Genomic DNA, 21457 nt, shown 5'->3' on the forward strand with positions numbered 1-21457 from the left:
ATCACACACATGCACATTATGGTGTCCAGTGAATATGTCAGTCAGACAGGCCATCAGTTTATTAAATGACACCTAAACAAGAATAGTGAACAAATGTAAATACAAACTTTTTTTTTCTGTTGATATTAAGGGCTATTAGACAAAAGAAACAAGCTTGGAAGGACTGGAAGAACGGTGGTAGCAGGGAAGTGTATCAGACTGCCAGAAGGGAAGCTAGGAGGCAGGTGTATTTAGCCAGAGGGGAAGCAGATAAGAAAAAATTTACCAATGTTCTGCGCCGTGAGGACGAAAGACTTGAGGTATTTCATGTTGCAAGACAGTGTGTGAAAGAGAATTATGATGTGGTAGGAGAGAAATGTGTTCGCATGGATGATGGCTCACTTGCGCTAAATGAGGATGCAAAGAGAGTGGTTTGGAGACACCACTATGAAAGGTTGCTGAATAAAGAAAATGCATGGGATAAAGAGAGTCTGCCCAATGTCGACCCAACAGAGAGACCAGCTAGCCTTGTTGACAGTTCCTTGGTAATTGAGGCAATTAGAAGCATGAAGACAGGGAAAGTACCAGGCCCATCAAGAATTACTGCAGAGATGCTCAAAATATCTGGCAGTGTTGGCTACAGCCTAGTCACCCATATAGTTAACCAGGGGATACACGAAGGAGTCATTCCCAATGACTGGTGTAGCAGCATAATAGTTAACTGCTACAAAGATAAAGGTGACGCCCTAGATACAAATAATTACAGAGGTATCAAGCTGTTGGACCAGATAATGAAGGTTACGGAGAGGGTCATAGCCCAACTTATTAGGGAGAGAGTCCAACTTGGATGAGATGCAGTTTGGTTTCGTGCCAAGGAAAAGCACCACTGATGCCATATTTCTGGTAAGACAGCTGCAGGAGAAATACCTAGCCAAAGATAAGCCCCTGTGCCTGGTTTTCGTTGACTTGGAGAAAGCCTTCGACAGGGTCCCCCGATCCCTTATCTGGTGGTCAATGAGGAAACTAGGGATAGATGAATGGTTAGTGAGAGCTGTGCAAGCCATCTACAGGGACGCTGTAAGTAAGGTAAGGGTTTGCAACGTGTATACTGAAGAATTCAAGGTAGAGGTTGGGGTCCACCAGGGTTCAGTCCTCAGCCCCGTCCTATTTATCATAGTCCTCCAGGCAATTACGGAGGAATTCCAGTCAGGATGCCTCTGGGAGCTCCTCTATGCTGATGACTTTGCCCTAATCGCTGAGTCACTATCAGAACTAGAAGAGAAGTTTCAAGTGTGGAAACAAGGATTAGAATTGAAGGGCCTTAGAATAAACCTAGCTAAAACCAAAGTCCTAATAAGTAGGAACGCAGGCAAACCACAAATCCTTTCAGGTAGATGGCCCTGCTCAATCTGTAGTAGAGGCGTAGGTAGAAACTCTATAGACACATAAGAAGTGCAGCAATATCAAAGGAAGGCTAACTGGGAAGATAGTTTTTGTATGTGGCAAATGCTCAGGTGCTATAAACACTGAAAATGTGCAGAGAACAGCTTCTGTCACATTCCAGGGAGAAAAACTACAAGTAGTTGATAGCTTCCGTTACATAGGGGATCAAGTCAGTAGCAGGGGTGGATACTCTGAAAATGTAGTTGCTAGAATAAGAATAGCCTGGGCAAAGTTCAGAGAGCTCTTACCTCTGCTGGTGACAAAGAGCCTCTTGCTCAGAGTAAAAGGTAGACTGTATGATGCATGTGTACGAACAGCCATGCTACACGGCAGTGAAATATGGGCTGTGACTGCTGAGGATATGCGTAAACTCGCAAGGAATGAAGCCAGTATGATCCAATGGATGTGTAATGTCAGTGTGCATACTCAACAGAGTGTAAGTACCTTGAGAGAAAAGTTGGACCTAAGAAGCATTAGATGTGGTGTGCAAGAGAGACAACTGCGTTGGTATGGACATGTGGTGAGAATGGATGAGGATAGCTGTGTGAAAAAGTGCCACACCCTAGCTGTTGAGGGAACCTGTGGAAGCGGTAGACCCAGGAAGACCTGGGATGAAGTGGTGAAGCATGACCTTCGAACATTAGGCCTCACCAAGGAAATGACAAGCGACCGAGACCTTTGGAAATATGCTGTGCTCGAGAAGACCTGGCGAGCCAGATGAAACCATAACCCGTGGCCTATGCCAGGAGCATAACCGACCCACTTATGCGTAGCTTTTCCTTCTTTGGTCACTAGACTTTGCTTGTGAAGACCTCTTGTGGCAAGTGTAATCAAAATCATTTTGATGACTGGCATCCGTGCTAGCGGGGTGCAAAGAGCACCATACGAGTGTGATCGTTGACAGAAGGGCTATTTGAGTATGATCCATTACCAGCGTTGACTTACTGGCACTTATGTCTGTGCTAGTGGGGAACCAAGAACACCATCCGAGCGTGATCGTTGTGATCATTGCCAGAGCAGCCAACTGGCACTTAAAAAGGGCACCATTCGAGCGTGATCGTTACCAATGTCACTTCACTGGCACCTGTGTCGGTGGCACGTGTAAAAGATTCGAGCGAGGTCATTGCCAGTACTGCCTGATTGGCCCCTGTGCATGTGGCACGTAAAAAGCACCCACTACACTCTCAGAGTGGTTGGCTTTAGGAAGGGCATCCAGCTGTAGAAACTCTGCCAGATCAAGACTGGAGCCTGGTGCAGCCATCTGGTTGCCAGCCCTCAGTCAAAACCGTCCAACCCATGCTAGCATGGAAAACAGACGTATGATGATGATGATGATTAAGATGTGGGATATAACAAAAATTGGAATGCAGAAATGAAAGGAAAACTGAAAATATTAGGACAAAATCCTTGCTTTCATAAAATTTCTATTTTGTTTTCTGTAGTTTCTTTTACTGAACACACAAAAACAAAGAAATTTATATAAAATGAAGTGTAAGATACAGATGGTTATATAGATAAACTAAAACTGATTTAAAATATTTTATTTTAAAATTTATCAAGAATGTCAAAAAATGATAGCAGAAAACCAAATTTAACTAAAAACAATACTATGTTTAAATTTCAAATGATGAACAATTGCTTTCAAGAAATTAATTTTTTTTTCGAAGCCATAACCATCTATCACATTTCTAATGCACTTGTTAATATATCTGAATTTCTTCTTTTGGGTGGTTTCTTCTCCTTGGATAAATTTTTGCAGTTTGATTTTGCTAAGTATATTCTTTGTAACAGTGTTAAATGATTTTTGAAGTACTAGTTATTCTCACTACTAACTCTCCTGCTTCTCTGGAATTTATTTACATTGCGTTTTAAAGAAAACCAACTCAAAACATGCAACAAACCACTTGCAACTTAACTTGAGCTGAAACCAAAACAAACATTACAAACAGACTGCTGGCAATTGACTGATGGCAAAATGTCCTCGCATCCTCCATTATGTGCAAAATAAATAGTCATAAAATTGCATAGAGAATTTATCCAAGTTGGTATCACATCCTCATGAAGTGAGAGAGAGAGGATAAGGACAGAAGGAGGGAAAAAAGAGAGTAAGTGGGATGGAGCAAAAAGAGAAAGACTGCTTAAGAGAAATTGAGTAAGATCTTAATTCAAGAGAGGATTCTAAGTAGATATTTTTTTTTTTTTTTTGGCATAGTAACTTTGATGACACAATATCAGAACAGTTTCAGACTGGGTAACAATAATGACTAGTTAGTTAGTATTGCAAGGCTCACACTAAAATGATTTCAATGTTCTAGTCTTTGTACCTAAGTGATAAGTAAACCAACTGTTATTTAAAAGTACACATACACTTGTGGCTTGGGTATGTATCTGAGACATCATTCCAGCTGTTATCATGGTCACAGGGAATCAAAAATTGTCAGTTAAATGAGGTGTGAGATATGACGTTGGATTGATCTAATAAGGATGTGGATATAACTGCAGATTAAAATATAATTTTCAAATCTTTAAGTGTTTAATGGAACTGATAAAGACTGTGTATGATACCTAAAATTAAATCTAAACCCATAACATCTATGAACTGCTATCCAGCATAAATTCCACACAGCACCTTTTACTACTAAGCAAGCCATACATTCTATGCCTCTTTGAGACACAAATTTCCCAATCTTTGCCCATTGTCAACTTCTGCTCTGGCTACACTTTTTACTTCACTTTTAAGGGTGATGTTAGTGTCTGCATACACTTGGATATCTACAACAAAAACTTCCAATTACTTTGGTTTACATTCTTCCTCTCCCACTCCCCCAGATACATCTGCTTCCTCAATCACTCTCTGACTGTGTCAAGCCTCTAACAAATCTTGGCACTTCCTGTACTGAAGATATCAATCCCACTTCTACAAAGTTATTGCCCTCAGTAACTTGAACATTTACTACTCCTCCACTCCCAGAAACACACTATATTGATGCCATTGGTGCAGAAACCAAATTTTTTCCAAACTTCAACTCTCTAGGCCAACTAGTTTTATCCTTGCATAGATACCTGACTGATGCACAAATGCCCCAAACACTCCTTATCTCATTCTCACCTACTAACCCAACCCCTATCAAACCATCACCATCTCTGCACCAACCATTGCCTTATCATGGCTTCTCACTAGACATCAACACAATACACAATGCCCTCACCTACCTTCCATATGCTATGATACTTCAAGTCAGTGGAATAATTAGGGCTCTATTAACTATCTTTAAAAGTATATGCATTTCACTCCTGGCTTATCAGAAACAGATGTGCAGGTGGCAATATATCGGCAATAAATTTCTCATCATGCCAAATACCTTGACACTATCATTGAAAAGTTTGTTTAAAGTTTTTATTTAAAGAATAAATGTGCCATATTTCATTAACAAAGAAAAAGTAAATTCTGCAATCTAGATTTTTAAATTTTTTTTTTAAAGTAAAATTGAACAATGAAGAAATGAATTAATTGTCTAACTGCATCATTGGTGCAGAAAACCCACAGTGCAATAAGAAATAATAAGATAGAGCAGCAAGAATTCAATGCATCATCAATGAATATCAAAACCAAAGATACTGGATTATCTAAGAGTTATTGTACAGTATTTGTGTTTTTAGCATATTTCTTCTTCCTTTCAATTTAAAATAGTGTTATCTCTTACTGCATTATTCTGGGATTCAGTTCTATCTTTAAAATAGACTTTATTTATTTATTTTTGCATATATATGGAGCAAATATGATAGTAATTTTTCTCTTCAAATTTCTCTTTCACTGTACAAGAAATAAGATGTATGAATTCTTCAAGTAGAAACCTTAATGCTTAGCAATGTATTTGCTACAGCTAAATAACATGACAAATTTACCAGTGGTATATTGAATGGCAATGTAATTATCTTGCAATGAAATTGCTATGATGTATTTAAATGCAATGAATTAAAAAAGATGAATTTACTAAATAGTGACAATATGCACAGGATCCCTGACAGGTGCTAGGACAATTCATTCCTAGTCAATATATTGCTAAGATCCAAGCTAGAATATTATCAGGTTATTTCATTCTGTTAGTCTGGTAATATTTGTTTTGTATTTCAGTTTAAATTATGTGCATGAAAAAAACAGTTGTTTTTAAACTCAAGTACTTGAGTAATGTCAAATCATGCAATTCTCAGAGGGTTTTGAGCTGGTTTTCTTTGATGTGTATTGTAAATAAATTAGCACGCAATGTAAATAAATTCCAGAGATGTAAGAGAGATAGCAATGAAAATAACTCATATATGAAAACTGCAGAAATTTATCCAAGAAGAAACCAGCCAGAAGACGAAATACAGAGATAACATGGAACATATCAGAAAGTGATAGTGATAGCCAATTAATATTTTAAATGAAAACTATTTGTTAAAAGTAGCTGCTCAGGATCTGTAATTAAACACTTCATAGAATTTTTATTAACTTTAGGTTTTTTTTTATTGCCATGTCTTTTGTGCCCTTGATAAATTTTAAAGTATTTTAAATAAACAGATTTTAGTAGATTATATAGCTATCTATATTCAATACATGTCATTTTACATACATTTCTTTGTTGGTTGTAATGTACTTAATAAAATAAAGGGAAGAAGCTCAAGAAAATGAAACATTTTAAGAAAGTATGTTCTACCTAATACTTTTATTGTTTTGTCTTCATAAGAACATTAGAAATAGTTCTAACATCTTGATATCAACAGAAAGTTTGCATTTTTTAACATCAGTTCAATAGCTTGTTTAAACACTATTTTATAACCTGGCTGCATTCTAACTTGGGTACTATGAATGAATTGATAAAAAAATTGCCTAGACATCAATTTGTCAAACTCTATAACTAATTCCATCAGAGGTAGAAAGCTACAAATATTTGCAGAGGATATAGTCAGTGATAACAATCTTATTTTTTATCAATCCTGATGAGATGAAAGGCAACATCTATTCCAGCAAGATTTCAAGTAGTGACGCAATGGTACATACCTAAATACTACAATCTCTTTTGCTCACTCCTTGATGATAATGCAAAAAATTTTGAACAAAGATTTTTAAACCTAAAATATCTAATTTTTGTTGGTGATTTAGGTATGAATTTATCTTTATATATATATATATATATATATATATATATATATATATATATATATATATTGGTCTAATGTGTTGTTTTTTGTTTGAAATGGAAAGAAAGGCAGAAAGACTGAAGCAAGAATGATTAATATTTTGTTTGAAGACACAATAGCTATAATTTATGATTTATCCCTCAAGGAATTGGAGTGGATTAGTGCTTAGCTTTACAAAAGAAAGCATTATTGATACATTGTTACTGCAGTATCAAAAGCAACTTGCTTATGAAGTGAATTACACACTGTATGCTTCTATTAAAAGAGAAAACCGTTAAATTTTTGTGAGGGTATTACAACATCTATATACATAATTAGTTGCAATTAAGGAAGTGTTAATAAACCGGAATTGTTGACTCCAGTACAGTGACATACGGACACACAGAATTAATTTCTAACAGTTTCTTTCTAACATAACAATTGGCTAAGTATTACTTGAATTATTCAAGAAATATGTTAAAATGTAAATTTTCTTCAAGAAATATAATGGCTTCTTAGTTTCATAACCATGTTAAATTAATGAGAATAACATTTCCAGTAAATTTTTGAAGATTGCAAGGCAAGATATATTTCTACAAGATATAAGATCAAAGGAATTATTGTTATATTTAAACTTCTGCTTGTAATTAATTTCAGAATAAACTTTTCTCTGTAACAGAAATTTACATTTGAGTTAGATTCATGATTAATGCACTGAGGATCATACCTGAAAATTGATTATCTGTTTGGTTTTGTTTTGTTTTTTTATCTATACACTTACAACTGATGCATATAAATATATACAGATATGTTCACTAACGTTGTATTCAAATTCTTTGGTGGAGATGTGAATTCACACATGCTCATGCATACAAATGTATAAAAGGACATAAAATTATGCAAACACACACTTTCAGGAAACACTCCTTCCTTCTTAAAACATTTGGAATATATATATTTATGTATGCAAGCATAACAAAGTGTACATTAAAACAGAGGTAGTGGCAATATTTGGGACATACAACATATATCTATATCTAGACTTTTAACCCATGCTATCCCTGGTGGTCTTCTCCAGCTGCCCCTTTCATCTATTCAAATCATCCTATCTCTGTTGCATCCATTGCTATTCACTGTACCATGTCACTTGTGTAATAAGGGAAAACTGGATCTAGTGATACTCACACTACCATCCATATCTCTCAGTACTCTCTTCCACCCATCACATGATTGAGTAAATAAGAAAGTGCATTGTATGTTAGTATCTGATACTGTTCTCTTGAATTCATTACTCGCTCTCCCTCAATCTACTCTTTTACTGATATCCATTAGTCTCCTAACATTACCATCTTGATTTTGATCATTCCCTCTCTCATGCCAGTTACTATTACCTTGCCATCACCTCTACTTCTTTAAGCGATTTACTAGGGACATGTAACAAACACTCTTACCGCCAACACTTTCAAATGACAACCCATCACTCATCCTCTCCCTTACTAGGAAGTATGTAGCTGCCATTACACACACACACACACACACACACACACACACACACACACTCTCTTGTTTCTCCTAGCAACTTCACTCGTGATGATGTAATAAAATGTGCGCAGTACAATCAGTAAAGTGATGAAATGAGCAGAAACAATGAAGGGCTAAGAAGAGCCTTCAGTTTAGTTTTGTCAAGGATATGAGGACCTATCTTGTGCAAGTAACAAAATAAAATGCACTCATTGCACTCTGTAAAGTGGTTGGTGTTAGGTCAAACCAGAACATACAAGTATTGTGTTCCCCCACTCATCTAGAAATATCAAGTGGGAGCTGACCATGACAACTCCAATGCCAACACATATCTGTAGTGAAACCAGGCATAAAATGAGCATAAGGACGATAACAATGGTGGTGATAAATTGAAGTATAGATTTGGAATACAGTTTTACACATTTATTTATCTAAAGAAAATGTCAAGCCCAGGCTGAAATGTGAACGAGAAGAAAAAAAATCTACAAAATCAGTAAAGATCTGAAATTGTCCACATAGTAATTCAAATTTTTTCCTAAGCTTATAGGATATTAGCAACTTCAGTTTCCTAGATATGTTTACTCCTGTTTTACTAAAGAGAAGATACATGCTACCTGCTGCTCTTCCCTTCAGAACTTTTAGCTAAGTCACCTTAAGCATCTTTTTCTTTAATACTAAATGCCAGATGACATATTATCCATAATTACAAATTCTTGTTTCTAGGAAATTTTGTTTTGGGTTGCATTTGAAAATTTCTAAGTTTTGTTGTTATAAAACACAAGATGATGTAGTGTTTAAAGGATTTCTAAACTTTAAAAATAATTTGAGACAAAAATCAAAAACAAAAAAGAGGAAAAACAGTTATTCAGGAGATTGAGCTGTGCTATTTTTGATGCTTTCAATTGCTATATTTGCATCTGTTAGGCTAGTTTTCAACTTTTCCCCTCTAATAACAGCACCTCTAGGTTCCATTAGCCAGAGGCAGTTGTTACATGTTCACTGAAAAATTTTGTGTTAGACTTTTTTTAACTTGTTTTTAACTCGTACTTTCCATTTCATCCATCTCAATACTTTTAATCATCTGCATCATACTTGCACTAGAAAAAATAAATTTTGACTGATATATCATTAGTTTTTCTTATTGTAGTTATCTCCAAACTAATCCCTGGCATTCCAATTATAATTGTACTCTTTTTTCTTTAGCTATAATACATCTAGGACTACATTAGTCAATGTGTCCTTTTATTAAAAAAAAAAATGTTTGAGGCAGATTTCTGGAAAGTTAAGTGATCACATGAGGCTCTTTCATTGGTTCAAGTATACCATAAGTACTTAATTACAACAGAGTCTGAAAGATATATTTGACTGAGAAGTGTTATAGAAAGTTGTTGTTCATAAGTGAGAGAGATATGAATTTATTTATGTTGCCAAGCAAAATTACAGTTCTGGCAGATACTGGTGTCATGCAAATGGCACCCATTATACTCTCAGAGTGGTTAGCGTTAGGAAGGGCATCCAGCCATAGAAAACCATGCCAAATCAGACTGGATCCTGGTGCAGCCTTCCAGTGTGCCAGCTCAGTCAAACCATCCAACCCATGCCAGCATGGACAACAGACATTAAATAATGATGATGAAACTTAACACATTGCTTTTGCTTTTATGAACCACTGCATCTAATATCAAACATCAACTTCAGAAAAGTTGTTATTCATTTAAGCTCTTCTTTTCATCCATTCCTGATTTTTTGCTATCTCATCAATTACAGATTGGATTGCAACTCTATTTTTAAGCTATTTTAGTTGAGGCAAACTCAATAGTTTTCTTAAATAAATAAAAGGAACATTAAACCCACTTCATTTCTTTCCAAATGTTTTTCTTTTTTTCTTTTATTACTGAACTTTAAATCTTACAATATAAATTTCTTTCTTCCAAACAAATGCTGAAATATTGCTAAGTAACTTCTTCACAAACACCACACATCATAAAACGTTTTTGATTTCATGAAGGGGCAGGAAGCAGTCAATTGCTTCAAAATTGATATATATATATATATATATATTTCATTTAACAAACAAATCAGTTTGGATTGACTACCATGTGTTCAAAACACAGCAAAATTGTTTATTTCCTACTGAAACCTAATGTCAAAATATATTGCATATTAATCAAGTAAATGTTTTCACGTAACTGATACTTATCACTATCATCATCATTTAACGTCTGTTGTCCATGCTGGCATGGGTTGGACAGTTTGACTGAGCTGGCACACTGGAAGACTGCACCAGCATCCAGTCTGATTTGGCATGGTCTTCTATGACTGGATGCCCTTCCAAACACCAACCACCCTGAGAGTGTAATGGGTACTTTTACATGCCACTAGCACGGGTGCCATTTGCATGACACTGGTATTTGCCACAAGTGCGATTTTGCTCAGCAATATAAATAAATTCATATCTCTCTTGCTTATGAACAACAACTCTCTATTAAACTTCTAAGTCAAATATACCTTTCAGGTTCTGTTGTAATTAAGTACATATAGCATGCTTGAGCCAACTAGACTTTCCACAAATCTGCCTCAAACATTTTTTTATATAAAAGGACACATTGACTAATATAGTCCTAGATGTATCATAGCTAAAGAAAAAACAGGATGGTTATAATTGAAATGCCAGGGATTAGTTTGGAGATAACTAATAACTACAACAACAAAAACTAATGGTGTATCAGTCAAAATTTATATTTTCTAATGCAAGTATGATGCAGATGACTAAATTTACAGCATCTTGTGGATCAAATACTTTACTGTAAGTTTTTACTTCAGTATCTGACTCCTACAATTCAATGTTGCTCTCAGTGTTCAAGGATCAATAAAATATACCAGTAATATACTGAGATAATTCAATTGACTAATATTTACCTGAAGAAAAAATATTATTGCTAGTTAAATAAATAAATAAATATTTCCTTACAAAACATATCTCTTAAATATATATATATATTCGCAGTCAGAATTAGAAGCAAGTAGTAGACAGAAAGAACACTTGAATATCCTAGATACTGGCTATGATTCATGACAAAGAATATGATTAGCAATATAGTTACAAAGTATCATTAGTAATATAACTATTGTTATTTTTTCTTTATTGATTTCAACAAATCATATTTATTATTTTTTAAGAAATTAAAAAAATCTCAGTTTAAAATTGGCAGCATTCTGTAATCTATTACTATAAATTTTATAGTATTCAAGATTACAAACATAGATTTTAGTTGGTTTTTAATACCTAAATTTTTCATCAGAACCTAATTATTAATTAAGAAAAAGAATACTAGTTAGTTTTCAAAAAAAGAAAAAGTTTCATATTATAAAAATAACCTCTTTTTATTAAGTTTACAGAGTAAAAGGGGCCAAAGAAAAGATAAAAAAGACGATACATATGGCAATGCATGAGTATTTGAGACCAACTGGAATTCTAAATTCTTGCTTTCAGTCTCCTGTGTGTTAGAATAAAATAAAATTGACAATGTATAGTGATACTATGAAGGATTTATGCGACATTTTAGTATTAAAAATGTAACCTAAGTAATGACTTCTGGTTTAGGAAACAATTTTTAATGAGCTAGTAGTCAAATACCATCAACTCCAGGAATTATCTGGAACTATATTTTACCAACCTCAGAGAGATGAAAAGCAATGTTAGTTTCAATAAGATTTGAGCTCAGAACGTAAGGAGCTGAATAAGTGCCACATTTTTTTTTTTAACACTCAACCAATCCTGCAGGCTTGCCACCTTAAAGGCAACCACATAGAGTTATGAGCTAGCTCTAGCAAGTTGCTATCAAAAGCCTTTTTAAAGATCACTTATGTTATGAACTTTAACCACTCCCATCCAAAGGTAACTTTAAAAAATTAATAGAGGGGAGTGTTCAAGGACTCAACATAAGTAATTTGTTAAAAAGTCTTTTAACATCAACTGAGCCAGCTCTTGATTCTATAATATAAAACTGTCTTTCTTAAAAGTATTCATATTCAAATTTAAACTTTTAATCACAATTTTAAGAACCTCTTTGTTAAGCTATATCTCAATGTTAAGCTATATTAATGATGATTAAGTTATTGTACTAAATACAACAAAATTATCGGTCTTTTTTTATGTTATTTTTTTTCTTTTCTTTTTCCATTAAATAAAACATACAGGCAGTGTATATAATTAGAAATACAGTCACAAAAAGCTAAGAAAAATTTGTGCTAATCTTGAGAAAATTTCTACTATTATTATTTGAAAAAATCCACAAATTTTAAAAGTTTTCACTTCTAAATATTTTCTTCAGAAACTAAAATAGTGGTAAGTTAGAACATAAAGATTTACATATTCATTTCTCAAAATTTAGTGAACAAAACTATGCCAACAAGTTGATATTTAAAGTCAATGGATTGGTCACCATTTAGAAATCTGCTTCATATGACAGAAATAATCACTGTAATTTCAAACAATGAAGTTACAAGCAAATCATAACCTGCAAGATCATTACAAGAGCTATGTTTCTCTGTCCTCCCATCATATGCTTTCCTCTGATTATGATGAATTTTGAGAAACCTAATTCAATTCATACACAATAGATTTTTCAACCATGTAAGACTAGTCATTTTGCAGAAAGCTTCAGCAAGTAAAACTGTTAATTCTACCCTACCTGTAAGCTGCATATGTTATTTTTCACTTGACTATCTATTAATAAACAATAACTATGAATTTTTTTTAAAATGTCATGGAAACATTCCTTATTGTAAATAAAATTAATTCACCAAAAGTTATTATTGCTCATGTATGAGGAAATTTTGGTAAAGATATTTCACTGAAAGTGCATTAATATTATGGACAAATTATTAAAAACAAAATCCCTTTGACATTAATCTGTCACACATACAGGTATTTACAAATGAGTGAGCTTTTATATGGTTATTCAAACGCACAGAAATAGCGACAATGATACCTTCAAATCAACCATAAAGAAATATAATAATGAAAATAGAACCCGGACTATGAATATTGCTTATGGAGAAGTTGTCAAAGTAAATATGAATATTGTCCAAATACATACTGAGTTTGCAAAAAAATGAAAAACATTTTTTAAATAAATGACTTAAGTGAAACAATATTAAAAAATTACTTATTCAACCATCTCTAAAAAAGATAAATTTCAGTAATTTACCAAATTAAAAATACTTAATATCTATTTTTCTGAAAATGAAACTAGAAGTTAATATATTAAAATTAATGTTTTAAATGGACAAACAATTTAAATATAAAACTTTACCATCACATCAATGATCACTGAAGTAGTAGAATAAAGAAAAATAAAATGCACCAAAGAGTGGGGCAGCTAAGGAGCAGTTTAACACTGAATATTTAAACAGATATTAACTGAGTCCTGAATTTCAAATATGACTAATTGACATGTATCTAATTTAAACAGAGATGGAGAGTCAAATTATATCAATAAGAGTTTCAGATGAGCAACAAAAATATTTATATCTCAAGAAATAAACATAAAACAAATATAACAAATGCTCTTAAATAAAATATATCTTAAATTAAATATATCAAATATATCAGGTACTCTTAAGTAGATTAAAAATAATGGCTCTTCTACAAATAAATTGATTCAGCCTCAATATTCAGTCTCAGATCAAGTTATTTGCCAAATAATTACAACTCTAAAAATTTGAGAACCAAGCTGCAAAATCTTGTGTGTGTTATTGCATGTGGCTTCAAAAAGATAACCTTACAACAACTCCACTTTGTAAAATGCTGCATCTCACACAAGTTTTGTGCTGAGAAAATTTCACATAACTGTGAGAGCGCAAACTTGAAGAAAAGATAGGTTTCTAAAGTATAGCACACCTTGCTGATTAACCCCAAATCCATCATAAACAGAAATATTATAACACTAGTGTAGTCATGATTGTAGCAAGAACCAATTATTTGAATAGAAACTGGACTAAAACACGTCTAAAATGAATGATGGAAGGCAAAACATGATTAGTATGAAAACAAGTTATATAGACTCTTTAGCATCTTTATCCAGGTTCAGTTAAGTGTTGTTAACATGCCAAACACATAAGAAAAAGAAGTGCGGGTGGGCAAGATTTAATGAATTTGGTAAAGTTAATGGGGTAATATTGTTGCAAAGTGTACAGCTGAGAAATAATGAATGGTTATATTACAAAAACAAATGGCAGAAACTCAAGAGTTATGACCAACATTATACCTAAAGTATAAAACAGAAAAAACTGAATGAAATCTTGTAATCAAATTTTTGGAAGAGAATGAAAATTAGTTACTGATTATATAACATTCCTAAAACAGAGGAAGCAATGAGATTTTAGGAAAATGTCCATACAATGTCAGAAATGTAATGGATGGGTAAGCAAAATATAAATTCTCAAATACTTTGAGTAGAATATTTTCTGAGCGTATCACATGAAAATTAGTTCTTTGGTAATTAGTGGTACAAGTGACACAACTGGAAAGAGCATTGTATTAATAGTTTACTAAGGAATAGTAGAGACCTATGACTACTCAGTCATCTTAATGCTAGTAATTCTAAGTGCAGTAATTTAGACATTCAGTTTTTATTTGGTATATTTTTATACAGGAAAAATATGATTTGATTTCCATCAGCAAATATGAAACTAGGTGACCACATCACTATGCTAAGCATTAGTAGGATAACCTATCTTCTTAGACTAAGTGGCTGATAAATTATATAGTGGAGAAACAACAGTTAATATCTAATCTGAGAAGATAGATTGGCATATACACTATAGTATAATCAGTAATATGATCATCTGAGGACTGGATAATGATTTGAGTTCTCTTAATGGGCCTGTTGCTGTTTTCTATCTCAAACATTAGCTTTTTTAATCCTTTAGTAACTTTTAGAGCTTCTTAACTATTCAATTATTGCATTCTAATATGTACAAACATTCACAAGTATAAAGTGCTAAAAGTAAATAAAGTGCAGTCAGCTATTGAGCAAAACCCAGTTATAAATCCTGTTGGCATTCACTTCAATATATTTACACCAATAATAACCCTGGGAGATTTATGAACATCACAACAACTTATTTCATAACTCACCTAAATCAAAAATGTTTATGCCTACGAAAGAAATCAATATTTTCTACCTGGTTCATCTATGACCTGGAAAGTGTAACAACCTAGTGAAATAAATTACAAGCTGAATGTTTAGCATATTAGATTGCAAGTTCACATACGTTGTGCACTGCGTTTGTAGAGAGCATTTACAGTTTGCAATTCACTCTACCTATCTGAAAAATACCTTCTGTGATTTTAGATTTAAATACTTATATTTCTATTGTTTTTTTCTCTCTCCTTTTTTTTACAGTTAAATGTCCTTTTAACATTCACTTCAAAATTGCATTTCTTGAGCTTACTTGTTGGCCAATCCTACTTTGCATAACAAGTAATTTACAAAAAAATTAATAAAGTAAGTTTAATTTTGAACCTTATTTAATCAAAATAATTATGAATATTTGGAACACTGAGATCAATGATAACAGGTTTCTATCTGGTAGAGAATGTAGGGCATTGATGTAATATAAAATAAAAGTGCTAAGTTTAAGCACTATTTTGATTTGTGAGAGGATCTGAGAAGTATTTAAATCAAAATCATTCATCATAAAGTGGAAATGAACACAGTATTGAAAATTCTAGGGAGATGAGATATTAAAAAGAAAAAGTATTTTCATTTATATGATTTTTTAAAAAATATATCAATGGAATAGTTGTGGAATTTAGTACAATATGAAAATTAACAAGTTCAGCTAAATCAAGACCAAGGGTTTCTCTTTAAAACTCTAAAAAAGACCACTCCACCCAGTATATTTAACCCTTTAACATTAATTCAGCCATATCCGGCCAAAAGATTCTACTCGTTTTATGCTCAAACAGATCTGGCCTCTCACACCAACCACACAATATCATTCAAAAATTAACAGTTACCTCATCAAAATCTCAAAGCTACAAGATAATGTATGCTTAATTTAAAACAATGTGAATGCATAAGCAATACCTTTGAGAGGCTAATGTGAATGTTAAAGGGTTAAATGATACTTAATAAGAAACCCCTCATACATAGTCCATGTGTGTTCACACAAAGGTACACCTGCTCAAGCAAGTACATACTCTTGGCATATATAGACAGAAACAGGTGTGTGTACACACACACACCACCACTCACCCTCTACTCGAAAGGAAAGAGAATGAAAAGGTTAAATATTTTAGTACAATCTGGATAATGACAATCAAGCACTGTTTTCTGTAAACAGATGTAGTTAAATACATTCATCCAACTAAGTGCACAGCTATTTACATTTATACATCCCTTATCAACATATATTTTAATTAATATGTAACAACTACTATTATTATTTGTATTAATTGTCAACAAAGGAAAACTCGTGCAGAGATTTTGTTTTACCTTTATTTTAAAATAATAATTATTCTAAATAAATCATAAGGTCAAACACTAAAATCTACAGGAAAATAAAGATTTCGTTATACAAAATAGGGATGGCCAACAAATAAAAGCTCAAATAATGCAATCTTGAAATGAGCAATAAAAGGGCCTTTCAACTGTAAAAAAATTGCAATATTTAATACTAAAACATGGTAAATGTTTTATTAAATGCTTGATTTGGTATTCAAGGAGTGAACTGACAGGATATTACATCTAATTCTTCTTAATTCAATTCCATTAAGCATTTAAGTGAAATCATTTTGATAACTTAAGTTGTTCAGATATTCAAAGCCTGTTGCTGAAATTCTGTTGCACCCTAAGGCGAGATTTCTAGCTCAAGCTACCTTGAGGTAGTACAGGGTGGGGAAGCAAAACTTGCAAAATTGCTGTAACATTTGAAACTCTCTCATTGTGCATCAATAGGTTTAGTAATTCAAAAAGAGGTTAATAACATTTATATACAATTACAAAACGAATAATTTATTCTATGCAGCTTCCATTGTTTGCAATTAGTTTCCACACAGCCCCAGAACCCCGCACAATTCTTCACCACAAAGTCACTGGACATCCTGGCCCACTCCTCATTGATGGCAGCCTTCAGAGAGTTGATGTTGGGGTAGGAGGTTTTGTTGGTGACATGCTCGAAAATACCCCATGCAGCATAGTCCAGAAGATTGAGATCTGGGCTGGAAGAAGGCCAGAAGTTTGCAGACCAGAAAGCAGCAAAGCTGGATTTGCAGAAATTCTGTACCTTCTTGGCAGCATGGCTGGGAGCACCATCCTGGGCACACACATAGTTGCCCTCTGGATAGTTGACTTTGAGCCATGACAAGAAATGGTACCTTAGCATCTTGTAGCAAGTGTCAGCACCCACCTTTTCTCCAGGCTTAGTAGAAGTAGATGGACAGCTTTCTTCCATCAGAGGCCACAACACCGAAGGCCAGGACCTGGGCTGGATGTTTTGTTCTGAAGGTGCACCTAATGTCAGCTGTTGACTCTAAGTCATCATTCACAGTTGTCCTGATGGCTTTGGGGTCCACTTCAAGTTCAAAAGCTAACTTCCTTATGGATGTGGTTGCGTCTATTGAAATTTTGAACTTGAGGGTGTTGATGAAGTCTCAGTTCCATTTCTTGTTGGCCCCACTGCTGCCAGACTTCCTCTGAAAGCTATTGCTCATGTCCATTCTCTTCTTGGTGTAATAAACTGTGCGTAAGGATACTCTGACTATGTTTGAGATCCCCTGCACATCGACTTATGCACAAACCAAATCATATACTCTTTGTCTTCCTGTACAGTCATATTCTCCAATATTTCTGCAAAAAAAATGAGTTTATTATTTAGCTGACAATGTAGTCTTCGTTCTTCATTAGGTTTCATATCATCTGGTGTAGAGGTTGCTGTGAAACATTAGCATAACTTTTAATGCAAATTTTGCTTTCCCACCCTGTAGAATGGTAGAATGAAATGCATAGGTTATATACACTGACTTCACAGTAGTCATCTGCTAATATTCCTTTATATTCTGATTTGAAATGCCAACAAGATTAACTTTACCTTCTATAAATTCTGGGGTACATAGAATAAGCAATAGTAAAGTACTGACATTAATATAATCAACAATAACCATCAGTTTATTATCCTGTTTGCTTTCAATATATCACTGAAAGCACAAAGTATTAGAATATGTTGAAGCTTATATCTAAGTTGAGAAACATCATGTCCTAGAAAGGAAACCAGTATATTCCAGAGTTTGTTTAGAAATTAAATAAGTTCATACCAGTAAGCTAACCAAACAAAATATCAAACAATATGACTCCTTTACCAGTACTTATAGTGGGGGATTGTACTTCTTGCTGGGATAAACAGGCATTTCAGTTGAATATTTTAGTCAAGGACGTATGCCATGTTACTAATCATATAAAAATGGTCACTCTTATTGCCAGAAGACCAACAATATTTTTAGCTAACAAGGGCTTTATTCATGAAAATATCAAAAATTGCAGACCATAACATTTTATCAGATGTAAAATAATCAGGAAAATTATTTTCCTTGTCTTTTTCAGTAGTGATTTAAATATTTATGTGCAAAGTTGGTTAGTTACATAATTAGTAAACGTGGCTCTGAAAATGATGGCATGGCAACAGGCAACAGTCAGCTGAACACTTGATAAAGATCTATTGAAAGAGCTTCATATGGCAAATTTCATAGTAATAGTGGTGCTTTATTATCATTTAGATTAGCTTTCAAGCCATTGCTATCTTATATTTGATTTGATTTCTAAGAGACTGAACACAGAAAATGTCATTCTAGCATCTCCTATGTGTATAACTCTTGGTTTCTCTACTGATGAAAGTACAGGAAAAAGTATTAATTACTGTGAGTTCTGAGTTCAAACCTTTCAACAAACATTTGGTTCATATTCAAACCATGATAAATAATTCAGGTCCCCACAGTAAGATAGGTTGACCATAGATTCCACTCCTGTTTCATGGTTAATGGTCGATTAATTAGCAGCTGGAATGGCACACAACTGTAAAAGCTAATGAACTTTATCTATGCAAATGCCTATGTTAAAACCAAAATTCATCCTTCCTGCCTATATCATGGTGGGGAAAAACAAGAAATTTATGTAAAATGAATATACCGTATTTGACGGCATATAAGACGCACTTTTTTCCAAAAAATTTGGCTCAAAAAATCGCCCTGCGTCTAATATGCGAAGTCAAGACCCTCCCGTGGGCTAATCTTCTCCCAGACGCTCACTAACCTAGCTTACGATAAGTATTTCTACCTACGCTAACGCCTTAATGATATTTTCCGTACTCATGCATCATTATTTTATTGCTAGTATTATTATTATTATTATTACCAGTATTATTACTTTAAAATACGAATTATCGTAAAAATTAAAGCAATCTACCGTAAATTGTTAGGCTGCGATCCATGACACATGTTTACTAATATCAGCTGATCGGAACCCTAACTCGATGCCATCTGACGGTGAGGAGTAAAACTACGGAATGCACATGATCATTGTGAGTTCGTGTATATACGGAGGTAGGTTGGATATCTTGGTACAACAAAGTTTATGATCATAACAAAACACACTACAACAGTACAAGCACCCTCACGGCTATGGCAGCAAAAAGATCAAGCTACAAAATCTCCTACAAACTACGAGTGGTAGATTATGCCAAGGAGCATGGAAATAGAGCAGCAGCAAGGGTTTTTGGGCCACCACCTACAGAAAAATTGATACGTGTCTGGCGACAGCAAGAAGAGCAGCTGATGAGAGCACAGAAAGGTAAACATAACCTTCGTTGCCCAGCCCCACATTGGCCAGAACTTGAGGATGATATAAAAACGTGGGTGCTTGATGAGAGAAACTCAGGGAGAAGTGTATCTACCAAAATGATAATTCACGAGGCCATGAGAGTAGCAGAACAACGAGGGATACAGAACTTTGCAGGAACAGAAGGTTGGTGTTACAGGTTTATGAAACGGAAGGGTTTATCAATGCGTACAAAAACATCCATTGCACAAAAAATGCCTGCTGATTATGAAGAAAAAATATTAGATTTTCATAGATTTGTTATAAATGCAAGAAAGAAAACTTGTTTTGAACTGGGCCAAATAGGGAATATGGACGAAGTTCCACTCACATTTGATGTACCATCCAACAGGACTGTGAGTGTCAAAGGGTCTAAAACGGTTTCGATAAAAACCACTGGCCACGAAAAGACCCACTATACAGTAGCTCTGGCCTGTTGTGCTGATGGCATAAAACTGCCACCTCTTTTGATATTTAAGAGAAAAACTCAGCCTAAGGATAAAATTCCAAGAGGTGTACTAGTTCATGTTCACGAAAAAGGCTGGATGGACGAAAATGGAATGAAACTGTGGTTACAAAATATATGGTCATGGCGTTCTGGTGGACTATTAAGAAAACCTTCTCTTCTGGTTTGGGATCAGTTTAGAGCACATAGAACTGAAGCAATTAAAAAAAGGGTGGGAGAATTGAAAACGCAGTTAGCTGTCATTCCTGGTGGACTGACGATCCAATTGCAGCCTTTAGATGTGTCTGTGAATAAGCCATTTAAGCAGAACATGCGTGAACATTGGAACAAGTGGATGGCAGAGCCACATCATGCCCTCACACCTCACAGGAAGAATGAAGCGGTCCACCATTGCTGAAGTGTGTGAGTGGCTGAAGAAATCTTGGGATGATGTTAGGCCTGAAATCACTGTGAAGGCTTTTAAGAAGTGTGGCATTAGCAATGCCCTTGATGGCACAGAAGATGATGCATTATTTGAAGACAGTGATTTCAGCAGTAGTGATGAAGATGTTCCTTGTTTTGAAGATGATGAAGACTTTTCTGGTGTAGAAGATGATGAAGAGTTTTCTGGTTAAAAAGATGATTAAAGATGATTACTATTGTAATTTGTATGCTTTCCTTTTGTATGCTTGCTTTTATACAGCAATGTTTTCTGCTTTTGTAATGAGCTGCTAGACTACTTTCAACAATATATGCTTAAATACACTTAAAACTTTTTTTCCTGAATTTGACCTGCTGAAATGAGGGTGTGTCTAATATGCCAGTGCGTCTAATATGCCGTCAAATACGGTAGGTTTAAAATAGTCACTGACAAAGGCTTCTACATTGATATCAAAATGTGGATAATAGGTATAGGCATAGCCAAGTGGTCAACAAGCTTACTTAAAAACCAGACTGACCAATCCCTTAAGTGAAATTCGGTAAACAGATATTGTATAGAAGCTTTTCTTTCCCTCTCTCTCTCTCATGT

General features: G+C 34.2%; 1 protein-coding gene across 17 annotated transcripts in view; it reads right to left on the minus strand.

The window, feature by feature from the left end:
- Positions 1 to 21457, minus strand: part of LOC115209152 (polypeptide N-acetylgalactosaminyltransferase 1) — a 612460-nt gene that overhangs the window by 406908 nt on the left and 184095 nt on the right. The gene's annotated exons all lie outside the window — the stretch shown is intronic.

The sequence above is a fragment of the Octopus sinensis genome, linkage group LG1 (assembly GCF_006345805.1).
Source record: "Octopus sinensis linkage group LG1, ASM634580v1, whole genome shotgun sequence".
Taxonomy (NCBI): Eukaryota; Metazoa; Mollusca; class Cephalopoda; order Octopoda; family Octopodidae; genus Octopus; species Octopus sinensis.